This window comes from Euprymna scolopes, chromosome 8 (genome assembly GCF_053919585.1).
Source record: "Euprymna scolopes isolate OS-2025 chromosome 8, ASM5391958v1, whole genome shotgun sequence".
In the NCBI taxonomy this organism is placed as follows: Eukaryota; Metazoa; Mollusca; class Cephalopoda; order Sepiida; family Sepiolidae; genus Euprymna; species Euprymna scolopes.
The window spans coordinates 2,554,075-2,577,201 of NC_136489.1; the positions used below are offsets into that span (position 1 = coordinate 2,554,075).

At 32.8% G+C, this 23,127-nt stretch overlaps 1 protein-coding gene across 2 annotated transcripts in view; it reads right to left on the minus strand.

Annotated features, from left to right (window-relative positions):
* The window catches only part of LOC145283484 (tudor domain-containing protein 1-like), a 124,313-nt gene extending 118,406 nt beyond the window's left edge, over positions 1-5,907 (minus strand). For both annotated transcript variants that reach the window (XM_080132306.1, XM_080132305.1), the window contains exon 1: positions 5,796-5,907. The gene's annotated coding sequence lies outside the window, so the exon portion shown is untranslated. The remainder of the gene's footprint in view (positions 1-5,795) is intronic.
* Positions 5,908-23,127: the final 17,220 nt, after the last annotated feature.

Genomic DNA, 23,127 nt, shown 5'->3' on the forward strand with positions numbered 1-23,127 from the left:
TGGGCTCTAATGGGTCGATCCAAGTCCTTTTTCAGCTCTAGATATTAATCATGGCTTAAGATTAGATTGTTGCCAAATTCACCAAAAAGTCCTTAACTTTTTATAAAAATGCCAATTTTGAGGCTTTAGTGTCTGGAAATGTCAAATATGCCGAAAGGTTTTATTTGATTTTTGTAATTTCCAACCCAAAGTCACTTTAAAAATCCAAAGGAGAAGTCTGGCAAAGCACCACAGTTATGTTTTTTTCTCAACAAAATATCGCCCCAAACAAGCTCTAAAAAAGTGCTGCAGTACCACCTAAAATGGTAAAAATAAGGTACTTCCTCTCATTTGCCATCTTTCTAACCATGATTTCTGGATTCCTTGCCCTCAAAACCTTACCTGTGTGAATATTTAGCTCCAGAGCTTTATTCTTTGCAACAAAAATGCAAATTTTGTAAAACGCTGGGGGTCGAAAATTCTACATCATGAGATAGCAATTTTTGATTTCCAGGGTGAAACCGACTGTGAAAAAAAATATGTTCCTCAAATCCAACTGGGCTGAAATTGCAGATTTCTCTTAGTTTTAACCCAAAGTTTGTATGGTGTAAATATGAAAAAAATCCAAGAGGAGGTGTGTCGGGGCTGGATGAATTGGGCTGGAATAACCCTACCATCTAAATTACCTTAATCTTAAGCTGGAGGATAAAAGACTCTTTTCGTGCTTTCGTAAATGATATCAATGGAGGCCACTTAAGGGTTAACGGGTGCACAGTAGTCAATGGGAAAATGTTGTAGTAATCGTTAGTCGTGGGAATCGTGTAAATTGGAATACTTAAAGGGACAGCTCATCAAGAACTTTTTTACCCCAAACAATGCAAATTGCCACTTTGATGTAGGGGGCTACTATTAGGGACACAGGCTACAGGGGTACTAGATGTCGGCAGCAAGATGTCGGTTCACGTTACACTTGAACTTCTGCATGTCAGTACAGTTGGGGAAGCAGGAACCTGGGAGGGAATTCCAAAGTCTAGCGGTTCTGAGGAAGGAACTACTGTAGTAGACGGCTCTCTTACATCTAGGGATCTCAACTGTGAAGGGGTGGGATTTTGATGCTTGTCGGGGGGTATTTACGTAAAGGGGGTACAAGTGCTTGCAGTTCACCGTTAAAGTACTTGTAGAACAGGTAGAGGGACGCTATATTACGTCGATGGGACAGAGGCTGAAGCTTGGATGACAGTTCAGGACCTATTAGGTTAGCGACTCTCTTTTGAACCTTGTCTAGGAGTGAGAGACTAGTAGCAGATGCACCGGCCCAAATATGACAACAATACTCCATACATGGGCGAATGGTGGCCTTATAGAGGTACAGGATACTTTCGGGTGTTAGTAGCTTTCTAGCACGGTAGAGAGAACCTACCTTTTTCGCAGCAGTCCTGGCAATGCTTTCAATGTAATTGTTCCAACTAATGTTTCCCGTGAACATTAAGTCGAGGAGTTTAAAAGATGTACTTTCAGATAAAGATCTTTGGCCATTGCTATTGGTGGTAGAGAAGGTTTCTTGTAGTTATTGAAGGAAACAAGTTTAGTCTTGGCAGCATTGAATGTGACCATCCATTTTTGTCCCCATTCCACTATAGATTGGAGGTCATCCTCTAGTGTTTCTGCCATTTCTTTAGATATGTGTCCATTTGTTTTCCTGTCGTGTCTGTTATAGAGTGTGGTGTCATCAGCATATATACCCATCTCACAGACAATTTTGTGAGGGAGGTCATTTATGAATATTAGGAATAATAGAGGTCATAGGATAGACCCCTGAGGCACGCCTGCATTTATATCATATTGTTTAGGTGTATGACCATCGAGGACAACCTGGATTTTTCTCTTATCTAAGAAGGATTTAATTACATTGGACTTGAAGACAACCATATTGTAGTCAGTTGGAAAGCAGGAAAATGGATAGAGTTCCACAGGTGTGCAGTTCTGAAATCTATGTTTCGGGTTAGGTTAAAGAGTGGGGGAGATTATTGATAGTGGTTACAGTTAAACAAGTGCTTTTTGTGAAAGTCAGGAGAGAGGGGACTATAGATTGGAGCTCAGAGTACTCGCCATGAAAATGATAAAGCAGAGACAGGCTCACAACGTCTCTTCTGTGGGAAAGAGGTTACAGAGAAGAGAAAAGGGCATCCCCGACTAGGCTACAAAGTTTATTTTGAACTCTGTCAAGGTAGAATAAGTTGCTTTTAGCAACTCCTGCCAAGATGTGGCAACAGTACCTTGACATCCTTGGACGTACTTGGCTCTTATACAGGTAGAGAATTGCATCAGCAGCGAGTTATCTACTGTAGTGGTAGAACAATCCCGCCATTTATCCAGCAGCCTTCGCAACGGATTTGATGCATTTTGTATACGCAAGCGCACGCATAGGGTCAACACGCGCGCACAAAATGACCACCCATGATAACATAGAATTAATTAGAGTTTAATATTTATAAAACTACTTGTTTTACGTCTAATTTTAAATTTTTGCCAATACTACACTGTGAAAAGGCAGTTTGGTACGCGGTGCACATTTAACAGCCTTCGTTTGTGCTCGCACGTAGCATAACCAAGGGCTAGGCTGTGAAATGGAAAATAGTCCTAGAGTTCAGGGATTAATACCATGCAAAAGCAATCAAACAAAAACCTTTTTAACCAATAAATACACAAAAAGTGCCCCTCTCTCAGGTGGCCAGAAAATGGGTGCTCATTTTAAGATAAATTTACATGGAAAAGCGATCACCCATTTTCGAAAAAGTAATTTCTTCAGACGGAAACGGTTTACGGATTCGGGTAAATGTTTTCTTTAACTACAACAGAACACCGACCAATAAAATTTGTTTTTTTTTTAAAGGTCTTCGGGGTCGCTGACAACGAATCTGATATTCAAACCCGTCGCAAATTTATCGTTTGCATGGTATTAACCCCTGAACCCTCGCACTATTTTGTGTCAACTCACCGCCATCATTTATGCTATTCTTACATGATGCGTTCGCGCATGGACGCGCGTAGTAAGGTGACTTGTCACCTTGCGGAAGAATTTTTAAGCAGACATTTGAAATAAGTTTTCAAAAACAACAAAATGTTCATTTTTCTGTTACGTAGTTTTTGATGCTTTTTTAATTGATCTAATAAAAAAAATTAGTTTTCACGAGCGGTTTACAAAAGCATTTTTATTTATTTATTTTTTTTTTTTTTTTTGAGGGAGGTTATTCAATTATAGAACTTGTGCAACATTTAAGAGGTGCTTCTGCACTTTAATTTACCGCCCCCCCCCCACACACCGTTTTACCGTAAGTAACGCGACCGAGCAGAAGAACTGTTTAACTTTTCACAAAAATTCTGTTTACGTAACGCGTTAAACGGTAAATTTGCGACGGGTTTGAATATAAGATTCGTTGTCAGCGACCCCGAAAACCTATTAAAAAAAAAAAAAAAAAAAAAAAAAAAAAAAAAAAAAAAAAAAAATTTATTGGTTGGTGTTCTTCTGTTGTAATTAAAGTAAACATTTACCCGGATTCGTTTGTAGCACACAATCTACAAAAAAACATTTTGTTATATACGAATGTGAGACGGGCCTTAAAGTATTACAATGTTTTTTTTTGTTTTGTTTCTTTTTTGTTCGTTTTTATTGACTTTCGTTCGCTCGGATTATAATCCGGCGGTTTCCGTCGTCCGAGCGAGACTCACGAAAAAATGGGCACTAAAGTGCAGAAGTAATGATTTAAGTCTTACGAATGTTAGGTGAATAGTTACTCTCCCCCTGTTAAGAACGGCTTTCTAAATTTCAGTACGGTACAATAAGTACATGATTACAACAAAATTCAATACGAAAATTCTAAGTTTAAAAAAAAAATTAATCCCCCCCCCACTTTCTGTTAACTATTCTTAAAAATTGCCAATATAAAACAAGAAATTGTTACAAGTTACATTCGATAATTAACGAAATCATATTGGAAACATTTTGTTTTTCGATGTTCAAATGATTTAAGCAGTTCTGAACTCCATGTGACTCAAATTAACAATAAACCAAACATTAACGAAGAAAATGCAAGCCATGATGTTTTGAATGAATGAAACCGAAATTTGGGAATTTTATTTCAATTCAACATTTCTTTATAAATAGATTTAAAATATTGTTAAGAGAAAGAAAAGCCTCTTAATTTCATTTCTAATTGCTTTAAGAAAAAAATCCATCGAAAACATTTTTTATAAAAAATATACTAAAATACGTTTTCAGCGTCCCGAAAGATTTGGTTTCATTTTTTTTTTAATACTATTTGTAGTTTTAAATTGCATTTCAATTAAAATGGAGTAAACAGTTAAAAAAAAAATTTTAATTATTGTAAATTTAATATAGTTTTTTAAGACAACTTTAAATTTTGTCCTGATTTTATAATTAGATAAAAAAAAAAAAAAAAAAAATTACTAACTATGACTAATTTTGGTGTTAGTGCACTTACTGATCCGCGCTATTTTTTTTAATTGTATTTCCAAGTTTAATTAAAGTTTTATGATATGTTTTTTTGAGTTTGTATTACTACAGGTACACATAGATTCGAAAAAGTTGTCAAAAAACAAATATATAACAAATGTTATCAAAGGCAAGATAAGTTACTTTTCTACCAAACTGGATATATTTTTCGTGTTTTTATTCAATGTAACATGTTTATTCAGCTCGAAAACCATACAGTGTTTACCGATGTATTGGAACATTCAAGATGGCGTCTGACTCCCTCTTTAACACGGCAAGTTTGGGAAAAGGTGTTATAAATAAAAAACTGGATAAAATACTGTTAAAAACTCGCTCAATATATGTTACCGTGACATAGCTTGACATATATTCGGCGGGTTTTTAATAGTATTTTTTCTAATTTTTTATTTATAACACCTTTTCCCAAACTTACCGTGTTAAAGAGTGAGTGAGGCGAGGCGCCATCTTGAATTTCCAATACATCGGTACGGTAAACACTGTTTTTCGAGCTGAATAAACATGTTACATTGAATAAAAACACGAAAAATATATCCAGTTTGGTAGAAAAGTAACTTATCTTACTTTTGATAACATTTATTTGTTATATATTTGTTTTTTGACAACTTTTTCGAATCTATGTGTAAAGTAATACAACCCCGTTTTTTTTATTCAATTGTAAGGTTAAAGTATAGACTAGTTACAAAACAATGTTTTGTCAAACACCCTCCCCATGTTAAGAATGACTTTTTAAATAACGTTATGATTTTAGCAAGGATCAATAAGTGCCCTAGTACAGTGGCCTTTAAGACGGTCTTGCTAGTACCCTCATTTCAAATAGCTACAATGAATCGAGCATTTGGTATTAAAAAAAATCGATCTTAAATTAACTTTATATTTCTACGTTCTATAATAATAATTTCAATCGAAATATAATTTTAAAACATACAAATAATCGTATATGAATTCCTTGCGAGAATTTGGGACGTTGAAAACGTACACAATTACTCAAATCTATTTTGAAAGCAATAGTGGTGTTGTGCACGTTTTCCACCGCGCTATTTTTAAATAGCTTTTTCAGATTAAATTCAAGCTTCACAATATCTTTTTTTCTTCTTATTAAATTGTTAGGTTGAAGCACAATAGTTACAAAACACCCTCCTCATGTTAAGAATGGCTCACGGTGGAAAAAGTACACAATACCGAAATGGTTTAGAAGAAAGTATTTTAGGATTCTTTTAAGCAAATATAGAAAGAGAAAACAAACAGAAAAAAAAATGATTTCTAATGTTGCAACATTTCTTACCCGGAATTGGATAAAGCGACGGTAAATATAATTAGAATAGGAAATGATGTTAGTTCTCCAAATTATAAAATGACTTCTGTAGCAACCATGTGTTGAATTTTTTTTTTTTTTTTTTTTTTTACACAAACCAATCAAAATGAAGATGAGAAAGGAGAAAAGAATTGACCAATCAGAGAGCGGTTAACAACCAGAAATGAGATGAATAGAGTTATTGCCCTTGTTGTTTCATACATTTCGTTTTGAAAAAAAAAAAAAATTACAAAAATAAAAATGGCGACCCAGAATAATAGGAAATGGGCCGGGGCGGTGTAATAAAGGAACTTCGCATTGATATAAAAAATGTTCCGCTTACTAAACCGGAGTTCTTGTACTTTCTTTAAAAACAAATTCAAACGATGAAACAATAATGTTTTATATATTATTTAATAATAAATAAAAATGTTATTGTTTCAATATGTTGAATTTGGTTTTAGTATTATATTATAAGTCATTTATGAAATCTGTTTTAAATAGAATAAAATATTTTCACTATTTAGAATTTGCTTATAGTATTATAAAATTATAGTACTTGATGAAATATTTATTGATTTCTTTATATTTTTTAAGATAATAAAATAAAATGTTTTTGTATAATTGAGTTTTTTTTTTTGTTTTTTTGAAAAAAAAACTGACAAGTTGTGTTTAAGTTTTTCATTTATTCGTCTCCTACTTCTTCCCCCTCTCCTTCTATTCAAACAAACGATGCAGGACTTTGCTTCCTCACGAGAGCAAAATTTGACAGAAGGTTGTTTCTAACTGCGGAGTTCCCAGCTCCCCAGAAAGGGGCACTCTGGATCTGAAACAAAATAGTGCTCACACAACAAAATTTACAGTCTTTTATGCCATACGAAGGTTGCACGTATGCAAATGAATAAGGACTTTGCATTGAGTTCAATTTCACATACGCAGTGCCATTTCTATGTTGGCCGGCATGATGTTCACCCTGTCATGCCAAGATGGGACTTGTTTTGTGTGGAGGCCAGTGACGTATGCACTGGGTCAATATTCGTTATCCTAACCTCATATCTGTAGATCCCGTTGCTACAGTTAATGATGATGCATCGTTCTTGGGTGCGACGTTGTATCAATACATGGCTTCCTAAACAGAGGAACTCTTTCTAGTTACAATCCGTTTAATACTGCAGTGCCATTGAATGAGCAACGTTTCTGGAGTCCTGCCATTACAACAACTGTCAAATGGTAAAATGTGCTGGGCCGCAATCGGTGACCATCAGGAAGTGTTTGGCAGCATAGTTTTATCCATCTCCAGGCTTTGCCAATTACCTTTGCCCTTTTGTCTAATGAACTGGAGCTGGATCAATCGTCTGACATTCTTCACATATTCTAATAGCTGAACACACATCAGCTTTGGTAATTATTAGTCAAACTTGCCAAACAAAATATGCTGTACATCAAATGTTTGATCATGTCCATTACTTTTATGTACTTGCATGATCTGACTACTTGTCATTTCATCACTCCTCGTAGCACAGGTCAGAGGTACAGGCTCAGTCATGGATATCATCCTCTCTATCCACATTTGTCGTATCCGGATTATGGGGTCTATCAAGTTCTGACTTGATGGGATCCATACTTTTCTACAAGTGAATTTTTTGTTTTTACTCGTTGCTGGAGCAACATTTCGCTGGTAGCCATTGTGCATACTCTTGTCTTTCCAGTTAGCATGTCCATTAGCCATACATTAGTGATACATGTTTACTGAGTCTGTTTTTGCGGAGATCACTTTACACTTTCATTGTAACACCAGGTTGATGCCCTTCAGTGCCGCATTGAGTTCAGCCAAGTTAATGTGTTGGGTGTTGTTTGATGATTGCAGGCACTCCATACCCTTGAGCACACACACACCATTGCATTACAGGAGCACGTCAGTCACCAAAGAACTTGCATCTACCCATACACACTAGAGACCCTGTGAAGGATCACTCTGTTTCACGCTGGCTATTATTTCTCTGACTATTTACCACAGTGAGTCATCCTCTGTTGTCCCATCATCAGACCTTTGGCTTTATAATACCCACTGCTTCTCGAAGCCACCCATACACTAGCAGATGCCCGATCAGTTTTCTGTACAGGGAGAAAATGGCACAATGTATCCCAACATTTGGGACATCTGGACTCACACTTCCATCGAAAAGTGGCATGCTCTCCCAGACTTGCAATCTATGCACACATGTCTCTTCAAGCCACTTCAGATCTTTGCTTTCTAGTTCAAAATGCTGCTTCACTTGCTCTGTAGGCACCATTCTGTTGTCGATATATATATTGTCAATGTATGTAGACGTGCCTTGTCAAACAGTCACATCCCTGTACGGAATAGGCTCCATGATCACCTATTTAATGGATGGGCTACATTAAGCCCAAATCCCATCCTAATCAGGCAGTATCTCTTCCCCTTCATCACTACGTTATTTTCATGGCAGGTGCTCATCTGAGCTACAATCTATGGTCCTCCTGCATAAACTTTCACAAAAAATACACGTCTAGCTGAAATCACTATCAATAATTTCCTCCACTCTTTATCTTTACCTAAACGTAGATTCCATGAACAAAGCTTCTTTCTTAGAACTGCACAGCTGTGGAACTCTATTCCGTTTTCCTGCTTTCCAACTGACTACAATATGGTCGTCTTCAAGTTCAATGTAAACAAATTTTTGATGAACCATCCCTTTAAGTAATCCAATTTACCAAATTTCCACCCTTAATGATTGCTACCATATTATCCCATTCACAACTGTACACTCATTAACCCTTATCCTCGAGTGGCCTCCGGCCTTGATAAATGGTGGCTCCTATGTGTAAAAAAAGGCTTGCAGGTCTACAAATGAATGCAGGCCTAGCTTTGAGTGCATGTGCAGTGCCATTTCTGTGTCGGCTGGCATGACATTTGCCTTGTCACGCATTGCATACACAAGAATAATACATGCGGATTTCATGTAAAAATGTTCCTATTTACAATGCCTCACCACGGGACAGAGTTAGACACCAGGGTCGTTTTTTAATGTGGAGAAAAGGAACAAAAATAAAAATTGTCTCAGTCGTGAAGAGTAAAATGTTGCTGAGGTAAGTTTGTTTTTATTCTGCTCCTCCATAACAGCAAAAACAGGAAGCGGAACATTTTTATATCAATGCAAAGTTTTTATTTGGCACCGTTTCTGGCAGATTTCAAGTCGCCTACAATTCTAGATCACCAAAAACAGTACACAGAATATGGCACAATGCCAAATTGGATTGAGTGAGATGGGGTATGTACGCCATCCATTTTATCTTTTTTATTTTTTTTTTATTTTATTCAATTTTCACCCCAAACAAGGCACAGTGCCACTTTGAAGCAGGGGGCTACTATCAGGGACATAATTTGCAGGGGCATTATGGAGGGAGATGAGTAAAAAGATGTTTGTTCACATTACACTTGAACTTCTGCATATCAATACAGTTGGGAAAGCAGAATCCTGGAAGGGAGTTCCAAAGACCTGCAGTTCTGGGGAAGAAACTATTGGAGTAAAAGACTTTCTTGCACCTAGGGATCTCTACTGTAAAGGGGTGAGACTTAGTTGCTTGTCAGGTTTGTCGGGAGTAGTTATGTCGAGGCGATACAAGTGTTTGCAGTTCGTCAGAGCATTCATCATTAAAGTATTTGTAGAACAGGCAGAGGGATGCAATATCTCGTCGATAGGACAGAGGCTGTAGCCTAGATGACAGTTCAGGACCTATCAGGTTGGCGACTCTCTTTTGAACCCTGTCCAGGAGCGAGAGACAAGCACCAGCCCAGATGTGACAACAGTACTCCATACATGGGCGAATGGTGGCCTTATAGAGGTACAGGATACTTTCAGGCCTAAGTAGTTTTCTAGCACAGTAGAGGGAGCTAACCTTCTTTGCAGCAGCCTTGGCAATGCTCTCAATGTATCTATTTCAGTTCATATTCCCTGTAAATGTAAGGCCGAGGAGTTTAAAAGAAGTACTTTAAGGCAATGTGTTCTTGGCCATTGCTATTGGTGGTAGAGAATATTTCTTGTAGTTATTGAAGGAAACAAGTTTTGTCTTGGCAGCATTGAATGTGACCATCCATTTTTGTCCACATTCCACTTCAGATTGGAGATCATCCTCTGGTGTTTCTGACATTTCCTTAGATATGTGTTTATTTGTTTTCCCCTCATATCTGTTATAGAGAGTGGTGTCATCGGCAAATATACCTATCTCCAAAACAATTTTATCAGGGAGGTCATTTATGAATATCAGGAATAATAGAGGTCCAAGGGAGGTACTCCCACATTTATGTAATATTGTTTAGATGTACGACCATTGAGGACAACCTGGATTTTTCTCTTACGTAAGAAGGATTTAATTACATTATGTATTCTTCAAGTGATACCATATGATCTAATTTTCCTTAGAAGACCATCGTGACATACCCTGTCAAAAGCCTTAGATATATCAAGGGCTACCACTCTATCCTCCCCTGTTTTGTTTAGTGAACAGTATATGCGTTCAGAGACTACAGTTAAGATATCTGCTGTTGAACGGGCTTACCTAAATCCATATTGTTTCTCAGTCAAGAGTTTAGTAGCTGTTAGGTGTTGGACTAGGGCTTGATTAACTAAGGACTCAAATATTTTGGCGAAAAGCGGGAGGAGGCTAATGGGGTGATAATTGAGTGGGTCAGTTCTTACACCAGAATTCTTGAAGACTGGTACCACAGAAGCAGTTTTCCAGCAGTCAGGAAAGCAAGATTCGTTAAGGCATTTATTGTAAAGTTTGGAGAGAACTGGAGCAACCTCGGCAGAGCATTTTTTTTAATAGCACAGCCGGGATGAGATCTGGTCCACATGCTTTTGAGATGTCTAGGTTCTTTATAATATCATGTACCTGAGAAGAGGTGATTTTCAAATCGTCTAGTGTGGTGTCTGTCTGCAAAGGAAAGTCAGGAATGGAGTGGTGTGCCGGGTCCAATGTGGAGTTTGAGGGAAACCGACTGGCAAGCAGATTAGCATTGTCGGTTGCCGTGCAAGCAACCTCATGATTGTTAGATAGTGGGGGAATAGTTGACTGCCCATTATTTACTACACTGTTGTAGATTTTCCAAAAATCACAGGTTCCTAATTTCTATGCTTCGATGCGTTTTCTATATACTTCTATATACTTCTGTTTGTTTGAACTAGATTTATGTTGGTTGAATCTGCAGAACGCATGCTGCCTTTGACAAATGGCAGCTGCACAAGCAGAAGTAAACCACTGGGTGGAGTGGGGCTTGCTATAGAATTTCCGTGCAGGAACATGTGCTTCAATTGCAGTTTTGAACCATTCAGTGGTCTCATTTGCACACTGTTCCGCTGGCAGTGAAAAGATATTTTGCCATGGGGCATCTCTGATGAGTTCCCTGATGGCTTCCCAGTTAGTCTTTTTGTAATATCTCATTGTTTTGAGTAGTGAGTCTTCAGTTTTAGGGTGTGCCAGCCTTTTCTAGTCTCGCACAAAAGCACACGTTCACATCTCAAGCCATTTTTCTTGTCATACACATAAGCATACACAAACATACGTGCGCATGTACACACACATAGATATATTCACGTTCGTGTACATACACTCACATTCATGTGCATACACACACAGGCTAATGTACACACATGTACACACACGTACGCACATATGGGCAATGTCACTTCCCCTTTGAAGGAAATCCACACATGAAAAGACCCCCGGAAACAACTATAAAAGCAAGAGACAAGCTGTTTCCTTCCTTTTCCAACTCGCCTTCTGAGCTGAGTGGTCGACGGACCAACGACCCCATTTCGGGGCGCACGCGCCCGTGCACCTCACGCCACCTGCTATGCGTGGGGCAAGAGTCAACAGACAGTACATACACCTTACACGTTTTCTATCTCCATAACCTGGACTGACTTTTTCTCTTTCTTTCTCTCTCTCTCTACAACAATAGACTTTCCTTCTCACCAGTTAACAGCGAGAGACGCACGCCAAACTAAACACGTGCTGTACCCTTTTCTTTCATTTGTTTCTTCACAAAATAAATTCTAGTTCGTTTAATTCAATAAACGCGTTGTTCGTCTCTTCCTCAATTCAATTCATTTTTCCTTTTTTGCCACACAAGTCGCACAACAAGGGCGAGAATTTAGGATGATTTCTACAATTATCACAGCATGATCAGCATTCCCGAGTAGGCTGTGGGCATTTGTTGTACAATCATCGGGAACCGTTGTCAGAAAGAGATCTAGAAGTGAGGCATGTTGATCTTGCTGGTCTGGGAAAAGTGTCAGAAATGTAACCGTCTGAGATAGGGAATAGGATATAGAGAATTCTATTCTTTTAAACTAGTTCCAGTCACCAAAATACCACATTCACAGTATGGGTAATTGTAGCAGACGAAATTGCAACAAACATAAGCATAGACAGACTTCAATGTGCTACACACACATACACGCAAACTTTCTCATCCTACAATAATGCCTCTAAACTTTCGTAACGCACACTTCCACTATTACTTTAGACACAATCATACATACATAATCTGTCCAATCTTTAATCTATGTCTCTACACATGAACATTTTCCACGACGAACCCATTCCTCTATTAATGAAAATAATCAATAAATGTTAGAATGAGATTTCTCGACTTCATTTTGGCGACTCCTGACGTGATGGCAAACATGCAACATTCGTCGACATCTTAGTCTACAAAATTCCACATTTTAACATTTTTGTTTACAAGAAGATATATATATATACAATTTCAATATATATATACAATTTCAGTATATATATATATACAATTTCAATATATATATACAATTTCAATATATATATACAATTTCAGTATATATATATATATACAATTTCAATATATATATACATACAATTTCAATATATATATACATACAATTTCAGTATATATATATATATACAATTTCAATATATATATACATACAATTTCAGTATATATATATATACAATTTCAATATGTATATACATATATATACAATTTCAATATATATATATACATAAAGAGAATATTGCCACAGACTTATTCATGTAATTTGCAGGCTGTCAAATTGCAAACAAGCTACCAAATCGTTGTGTTCCTATTGTATTTGTGTTGCATTAATATTCTAAAGTTACATTTAAATAACAATTTTCCACTTTCTTTTTTTTTCTTAATTTGAAGTTAATTTTTTTAATTGACATGGACACTAGGATACTTTAATTAAAAGGCAAATATTAACAGGGAAAATTATAAATAAAAGGCGAATCAAATAAGGCATAGGTTGTTTAAACAGTTACCTTCAATTTATCTTAAATTTTCGGTTTTTGAAAAAATTAAAAGTGTGGACTTTCTTTTTGGTGCCACTGTATACAAGACACTCCACGTCTACATGGTTTTGACTAATGTGTGTGTGCGTGTATATATATATATATATATATATATATATATATATATATATATATATACAGGCACACACAGTTCCTGATCACATAGATCATTGATGACTCAAACAGTAACAGATTGTCTATGTTCTTTAATGGGTGACGTCATTATTTTATGACATCATAATGAATATTCTTGCTGTTTTTCATCCGTTTTAATGAATGATAACCCTTTTGTGACATCATCCAGTGTGTACAGGGACAAACAAGATAAAAAACACAATTCACAGTTTTAATAAATATCCTTTTAAATAAAACTTATAACGATAAATAAAGTAATTTTATATTTAAAGGAGTGTAGGTTAGTTTCACTTAGTGCTAAGATATCTGGGGTGTTTACTGGGAGAAATGATTCAACGTCATCTAAATTAGTTCTAAGCCCGCGGATATTCATAAATGCAATATTGATTTGTTTACAGTAATAACCTTTGTTGATTAAACCTAAATTTTGCACATCTATAAATTTTATTTTATTACATATATAAATATTTTATTAAATTTATTTCTACTTCAACCAGAATTCTTTATAACCATTTAATTAGTTTTCATTATTCATTTTTAACATTAATTTAAGATTTTTTATTATTATTGTTTTTTATTACATTTTCACCCCAAACAAGGCAAATTGCCACTTTGATGTAGGAAGCTACTATCAGGGGCATAAGCTACAGGGGTACTATGTGGGGAGTTGGGCAGCAAGATGTCGGTTCATGTTACACTTGAACTTCTGCATATCAGTCAGTTCATTTAAGCAGGAACCCGGAAGGGAATTCGAAAGTCTAGCAGATCTGGGGAAGAAACTACTGGTGTAGAAAGCTCTCTTACATCTAGGGATCCCTACTGTGAAGGGGTGGGATTTTGCTGCTTTTCAGGCTTGTCAGGGGTATTTACGTAGAGGGGGTACAAGTGCTTGCAGTTCGTCAAAGCATTCACCATTAAAGTACTTGTAGAACAGCCAGAGGGATGCTACATTTCGTCGATAGGACAGAGGCTGAAGTTAAGATGACAGTTTATGACCTATCAGATTGGCGACTCTCTTTTGAACCTTATCTAGGAGCGAGAGACGAGTGGTAGATATACCAGCCCAAATATGACAACAATACTCCATACATGGGCGAATGGTGGCCTTATAGAGGTATAGGATATTTTCGGGCGTTAGTAGCTTTCTAGCACGATAGAGAGAACCTACCTTTTTCGCAGCGATCCTGGCAATACTCTCAATGTAATTGTTCCAACTCATGTTTCCTGTGAATGTTAGGCCGAGGAGTTTAAAAGATGTACTTTCAGATAAAGTCTTTGGCCATTGCTATTGGTGGTAGAGAAGGTTTCTTGTAGTTATTGAAGGAAACAAGTTTAGTCTTAGCAACATTGAATGTGACCATCCATTTTTGTCCCCATTCCACTATAGATTGGAGGTCATCCTCTAGTGTTTCTGCCATTTCTTTAGATATGTGTCCATTTGTTTTCCTGTCGTGTCTGTTATAGAGTGTGGTGTCATCAGCATATATACCCATCTCACAGACAATTTTGTGAGGGAGGTCATTTATGAATATTAGGAATAATAGAGGTCCAAGGATAGACCCCTGAGGCACTCCCGCATTTATATCATATTGTTTAGGTGTATGACCATCGAGGACAACCTGGATTTTTCTCTTATTTAATAATTACAAGAAACCTCTGCCACCAATAGCAATGGCCAGTGACTCCCTGTCTGAGAGTACATCTCTCAAACTTCTTGGCCTCACGTTCACAGGAAACATGAGTTGGAACAATTATATTGAAAACATTGCCAGAGCTGCTGCGAAGAAGGTGGGCTCTCTCTACCATGCTAGAAAACTACTGATGCCTGAAAGTATCCTGTACCTCTCCAAGGCTACCATTCGCCCATGTATGGAGTATTGTTGTTACATTTGGGCTGGTGCATCTGCTGCTAGTCTCTCGCTCCTAGACAAGGTTCAAAAGAGAGTCGCCAATCTGATAGGCCCTGAACTGGTATCTAAGCTTCAGCCTCTGTCCCATCGACGAAACGTTGCATCCCTCTGCCTGTTCTACAAGTATTTTAATGGTGAATGCTCTGTCGAACTACAGACACTTGTGTTCCCATGACGTAGACACCCTTGACATACCCGACAAGCTGCTAAACCCCACCCCCACACAGTAGAGATCCCTAGATGTAAAAGATCTTTCTACTCCAGTAGTTTCTTCCCCAGAACCGCTAGACTCTGGAATTCCATTCCAGGTCCCTGCTTCCTACACTGTACTGACATGCAGAAGTTCAAGTGTAACGTGAACCAACATCTTGCTGCCCAAATCCCAACATAGTACCCCAGTAGCTGCTGCCCCTAATAGTAGCCGCCTACACCACAGTGGCAATGTGCCTTGTTTGGGGTGAAAATGTAAAAAAAAAAAAAAATATACACACATATACATATATATAGCAAATAATAGTAGTAATAATGATGATCATGATGATGATAATAATAATAATAATAATAATAATGAAGATAAATAACGTAATAATAAGAATAACAAGAAAATAATGCATGCGTTAGCTATAAAACGAAAAGATGTAATATACATATTGAAATCAATATAGAACAAGAACGAGTTAATACATACGTATAAGAATATATGTATGTGATTGTGTTACTTAATTATTTTTTTTAAGTATTTGTAGAATTTAAGCTGGCCAAGGTCTGTGTTAAGACCTGTCTGATGAGTGTTTAGTCGGATGCTCCATTTTATTTCTTTTTGTTTTCGTATTTTTGTTGATGGGAAAAATATATATATATATATATATATATATATATATATATATATAAAACAAATAAATGAAAAAAGTCTATATTCCAAATTTCAAGATGTTGACTATTGACTACTGTACACTCATTAACCTTATCCATGAGTGGCCTCCGGGCCTTGATAATTGGTGACTCCTTCATAAAATAAAACCCCAAAACAAACAAACCATTGTTCTCATCTTGAACTCTGGAATCTACAGGGAATTTCAAATTAAACTTTTTATTTAATCCATGGAGGTAGCATGCCCTTGTTCTGTCAGCCATGAGCGAGTAGAAATCCTAAATAATTCACATCTATATTTTGAGTATCACTGGCACTGAGGATTGAACCTTCAACCTCCAGATTCCCAAGTTCGACAGAAAGATTATAAAGTTCAACAAGATACACCTGAAAAAGGTTGGAGATTACATCAACCAAAACATGAAAAATAACACTCAAGATGAGAATAGTCTGACTAATTCAAATAATTATAATATTTTGTCTGTAATATAAAACAAAATCTAATAAATAATTATAGGAGGGTATTATTAATATTTTGGCTGTCATATAAAAAAAATATGATTTTGAATTTCAATATTTCAAAAATTATCCGATTTATCTTGCGGTTTGTTTTCATTTTGATTAATGTTTTGGTTTTTATTGATTTTTTAAAAATTATTTTACTTCAGTCAGTTTTTAGAGATAAGGGAGTTCCTCCATTTGCCCTTAATTTCGTCATGAATTTATATCTGAAGGCTTTTTAAGAATAAATGTTTCCTTTATGGCTGCTATCTGTATTTCATTACAGCTTGGTCTTCCAGTTTCTAAGTATTTCTTGAATTAAAAAAAATTGTTTAGTTAATTTTTTTAATTAATACCTCCTATCACAACTGGTATAATGTTTATTTTTTTCAGAGTCTTGTCTTTATGTGCGGTACCTATTATGACTTTTCACAAGATAATGATTCTTCACCGTATCCTTTAAAGATGTAAAGTTTTCCAAAAAAAACAAAATAAAAAAACACCACTTCCTGAAAAAGTTTAATCAGAACAAAATGCATTGAACACAATCTTTCACATTTCATTTTTACTCTGACATTTCCAACCTCATCATGCGTAGATATAGAGTAGGTATGTGCAATTTAACGGTGGAAACTGATAGGGAGACATGGTTTTAAAAGCTGGCTTATCATAATTTTTTTTGTAGATTCTGATTATTTTTGTTGTGTTTGAAAGATTAAAGACTAAAGGTATTACCCAACGGGGAAAAAAATTTTATATGTGAAAAAAAAAAAAATTATAATGATAAATGTTTTCATTGCAGCGGCACAAACTGACATGCTCAACTAAATTTGGAAGTTCAGTAAATTCAGTGTAAAAATCCCTTAAAAGATAAATATTAACTGTAACTATTTTAAAGATGATTAGTAAAGTCTTAAGATATTGAATTAAATGAAAAAAATAAACACCTTGTTTGTACAATAAATAACTTAATTAGTCCCAAAGAGCAAAAGTTTAATAACAGACCCAGCTTTGTGCAATCAAAACAGCAAAAGTGTCACGCATAAATTCAACGGAAGTCCAAAATGCTAGAAAGTAAATTTTATTTTAAAATTTATAGAGGAATTGAAACATTATTATAATTTACTTTTTGTATTTTTGAAAATTATAAAAAATATTCATTAATTTAGGTATAACTATTTGTTGTAATAAAATTATAAAAAATATTCATTAATTTAGGTATAACTATTTGTTGTAATAAAATTATAAAAAATATTCATTAATTTAGGTATAACTATTTGTTGTAATAAAATTATAAAAAATATTCATTAATTTAGGTATAACTATTTGTTGCAATAAAATTATAAAAATTATTCATTAATTTAGGTATAACTATTTTTTGTAATAAAATAAAAAATATTCATTAATTTAGGTATAACTATTTGTTGTAATAAAATTATAAAAAATATTCATTAATTTAGGTATAACTATTTGTTGTAATAAAATTATAAAAAATATTCATTAATTTAGGTATAACTATTTGTTGTAATAAAATTATAAAAAATATTCATTGATTTAGGTATAACTATTTGCTGTAATAAAATTATAAAAATATTCATTGATTTAGGTATAACTATTTGTTGCAATAAAATTATAAAAATATTCATTAATTTAGGTATAACTATTTGTTGTAATAAAATTATAAAAATATTCATTAATTTAGGTATAACTATTTGTTGTAATAAAATTATAAAAAATATTCATTAATTTAGGTATAACTATTTGTTGTAATAAAATTATAAAAAATATTCATTAATTTAGGTATAACTATTTGTTGTAATAAAATCATAAAAAAATATTCATTGATTTAGGTATAACTATTTGTTGTAATAAAATTATAAAAATATTAATTTAGGTATAACTATTTGTTGCAATAAAATTATAAAAATATTCATTAATTTAGGTATAACTATTTGTTGTAATAAAATTATAAAAAATATTCATTGATTTAGGTATAACTATTTGTTGTAATAAAATTATAAAAAATATTCATTAATTTAGGTATAACTATTTGTTGTAATAACATTATAAAAAATATTCATTAATTTAGGTATAACTATTTGTTGTAATAAAATTATAAAAATATTCATTAATTTAGGTATAACTATTTGTTGCAATAAAATTATAAAAAATATTCATTAATTTAGGTATAACTATTTGTTGTAATAAAATTATAAAAAATATTCATTAATTTAGGTATAACTATTTGTTGTAATAAAATTATAAAAATATTCATTAATTTAGGTATAACTATTTGTTGCAATAAAATTATAAAAAATATTCATTAATTTAGGTACAACTATTTGTTGTAATAAAATTATAAAAATATTCAATTATTTAGGTATAACTATTTGTTGCAATAAAATTATAAAAAATATTCATTAATTTAGGTATAACTATTTGTTGTAATAAAATTATAAAAAATATTCATTAATTTAGGTATAACTATTTGTTGTAATAAAATTATAAAAAATATTCATTAATTTAGGTATAACTATTTGTTGTAATAAAATTATAAAAAATATTCATTAATTTAGGTATAACTATTTGTTGTAATAAAAAGGAAGTATTATTTAATTGGAATTTTTATTTACTTTTTATACACGATGACTCGATTTATTCTTAAATTTGTTGTAAGGATAAATTAAATACATTCTTTCAAATTAAAGTAAAAGTGCATTTTAAGTGTGGAAAAAGTCTATTAAAATTACTGATTACACTGACAATTTATTTATTGAAAAAATAAACAAAAACAATTTATTAAATCATAATTATTAAAGAGAATACAGCAGATGCAAATCCTAGGTGTTTCCTTTTTTTTATAATTTTTTTCCATCTACATTTCGGTGCTAATGAACTTTCTAATCCGCACTATTTTTTAAATCGTATTTCCACGTTTAATTAAAGTTTTATGATATGTTTTTTATTATTCAATTGTAAGGTTAAAGTACAGAATAGGTACAAACCCCCCTCCCTATGTTAAGAATGGCTTTTTAAATAAAATTTAATGCACATCGAAAATTTAATGAAAATCTGACCATTAGTTGATTTTTACAAGATTTCTTTAAACACGGATGCGTTTATGGCTTCAAAATGATCACTATATAGGAACGTTGTTTTAGCATATTGATAATATAGACACGACTTTGGTCTTGCATGTTAATTATTTGCATATGCTGTAAAAATAATTAAAAAAATATTATTAGTTTTTGAAATTAGTCTTTGAAATGGTATAAAAATTGTAGTGATAATATTAAATTACAGTTATATCATGTTACATATGGGTGTGTGGTAAATCTGTGTTTAGTGTGGGAAGTACTTAATATTCTGTGATTGTTAATTAAATAAATACTTCATTACAATTGGTTGATTTTCTGAATTTTGGTAAATTTTTAAATAAAGGGAGGAGTCAAAATGTTTATGCATTTTAGGGATCGACCATTCATTTTGCACGTACCTAATATATAGGTGATAACAATAAACTGGGAAATCGTTCACATGTGAAATATGCTTTATTCAATATGTGTTACGTTTTGGAAACGTGTATACGTTTTTCAGATTTGTAAAACGTAGAAAAATAATGATATTCAGAGAAAACAAATTGCAGACATCTTTTTCCATGTCATAGACGCACCACATATTTTCAATTTTAACTTCTATGCTTAGTTTTTACACCTGTCATCTTGAAAAAGTCTTTAAACAATAAATATGAAACGTTCATTTCATTTTTTTTTTCATTTTACAATTTGAATAAGGTAAAAAAACACAAAGGCTCTACATAAAAGAAGAAAAAAAGGAATATAGGTAGTTGTACAGTTTAATCAAGACATTCAAAAATGAAAATATTGAAAAAAGGTTATACTGTACGTATTCGTTTTAGACCGAAGATCTCCGAAAAAAAAATTTCATTTAATTTGATCGAATAGTTTTTTTTTTTGTTTTTTTTTACAGCAGAAAAACATGTTCTTATGAGAGTGCATTGAAATCAGCCATTATGGAATTTAATGAACAACACACCACGGGGAAATAACCCAATGTGAAGCGCCGACACTCCCTCCCCATCTTTATTACTAGCTTTTCTTCCTAAAAATCGCACCTTTTGCTCGGTATCATAACAAATTGTTTTTCGCTGTAAAAAAAATAAAAATAAATAAACTACTCGATGAAATTAAGTGAAATTTTTTTTTTTGAGAACTTCGTTCCATAATGGATACATGCAATATAACCTTTTTTTTGCTATTTTCATTTTTTAATGTCTTAAACTGTACAAGTACCGAAATGTTGGGGTGAGAAAGGGAATAAAATTATTAAGAATAAAGAAAACGAATTTTGAATGTTGTTTTTTTTTGTCTTTTATAATTCACCTTATTGGAAGAAAAGCTGTTTCCAGAAATTGCATCGACACGTTTACGTTTTACACATCTTTGTTCTCCCTAAACCACCACCACCACACATTATTACTTTTTTTTACATATTCTCTGGCATGACAATGACATGACAATCATTGATTTTTTTTATATATTAAAAGTCCTGAGTTTGGATACAAATGTAGGCCCTCTTGCATTTTAAGGATACTAAAATATGAAGAAGAAAATGGGACATAACTCATGTTACACCGGTAGTAAGAATGTCACTTGATTGGATAGTGAAATTGGCGTCATTTTATAAATAAAATGAAATATTGAAATCGATAATATTAGGAAACAATTTTTTTTTTTTTTTTAGAGAATTTTTATTAAATACATGAATTTAAAAAAAAAAATATTTTTAGCAGTTTAGATCTTTTTTATTGAATCACTTCCACGTAATTTATAAATAAAATGGCAAACGAATAAAGATAATTAGAAATGATAATAATGAAACGATATTGAAATATAAAAATTAATTATTGTAAAAGAATTCTTTTAAAAGTTAAAATATTTTAGTAACACAATTTGATTGGCTATAAAAAGGGAAACATTTTAGTTTATTTTAAAATTAAAAAAAAAATAGAAATGGAAATTGTTTGTCAAAAAAAATCAACTGTTTATTATTTTATTATTGTCAGTTTCAATACCGCTTCATTATCATTTCTAGTTATCTTTATTTGTTTATCATTTTATTTATAAAATTATGTGGAAGTGATTCAATAAAAAAGATCCAAACTGCTTAAAATAATTTTTTAAAATTCCTGTATTTAATAAAAAACACATTGTCAATTTCAATAGTTCATTTTATTTATAAAATGACGCCAATTTCATTATCCAACCAGGTGGCATTCTTTTTACCGATGTAACACGACTTGTCCCATTTTCTTCTCCATATTTTAGTTTCCTTAAACTACAAGAGGGCCCATATGTATACATCGAGTTGACATGTCTGTATGATTTCCAAAATACTTATCCTTTTTCATAATATGGAAAATAAAAAATTGTTTCACATTTTCTCTACTTCTGCACAATTTTTTCCTTTTCTCACGTTGAAATGTTTTACTTTTTTCTTTTGCCCTCTTTTGTTTTCACTTCGTTCATAATGGACATTTGCCCATTTTGGTTATTGTGGGGAATTTTTTTGGTTTTCATTTTTGAAGAACTTTCAGAACAGGGGCAGACGAATCAAGATAAGCTTATCTAAAAATGCCAAAGTTTCAGGTAACTTTTAGGTAAAAACAAAACAAATCCAGTAAAATAATGCAACAAAACAAAAGAAAACATTAATTACCTGAACATTTATTGAATTAAAATAAAATTAATAAAATTCTGAAATGAATGGAAGTTGTCATTATATTAAAAATGTATGAATTTAAAATTTATAAATAGTTTTGAACAGTCATCATTTGAAAGTGTGTGACTTTTTTTTTCTTTTGGAAAACAAACATTTCTTTTTTACAAAATTTAAACTTTCATAACAAATAAAGGAATTTCAGAATTTAATTTTAATTCAATCAGATGATTTTAGTTCAATCAGATGATTTTAGTTCAATCAGATGATTTTAATTCAATCAAATAATTTTAATTCAATTAGATGATTTTAATTCAATCAAATAATTTTAATTTAATTAGATGATTTTAATTCAATCAAATAATTTTAATTCAATTAGATGATTTTAATTCAATCAGATAATTTTAATTCAATCAAATAATTTTAATTCAATTAGATGATGTTTTATTTTGTGTTGCTTTATTATTTCATTTGTTTTGTTTTCAACTAAAAGTTACTTTGACATTTTTAAATAGTCTTCTTGATTTGTTTGAAAGGAGTTCTTAGAAAATGAAAACAATAAAAAATAGTTTAAAATAACCCAAAGTACCTTGTATTGTAATATGTTTTTTCATGTAAATGTAATCATTTTCTTGGTGAAGAAGTTATGCTGTTTATGAACTGAATAAAGACTACTTCACATTAAAGAAAAATGTTTTTTAACCTCAGCATTTACTCTCAGATAGTTTTTCTGATCCCAACAAACACATATACACACATATAAATAATATACTTTAAAAATTAAGTATTTTTA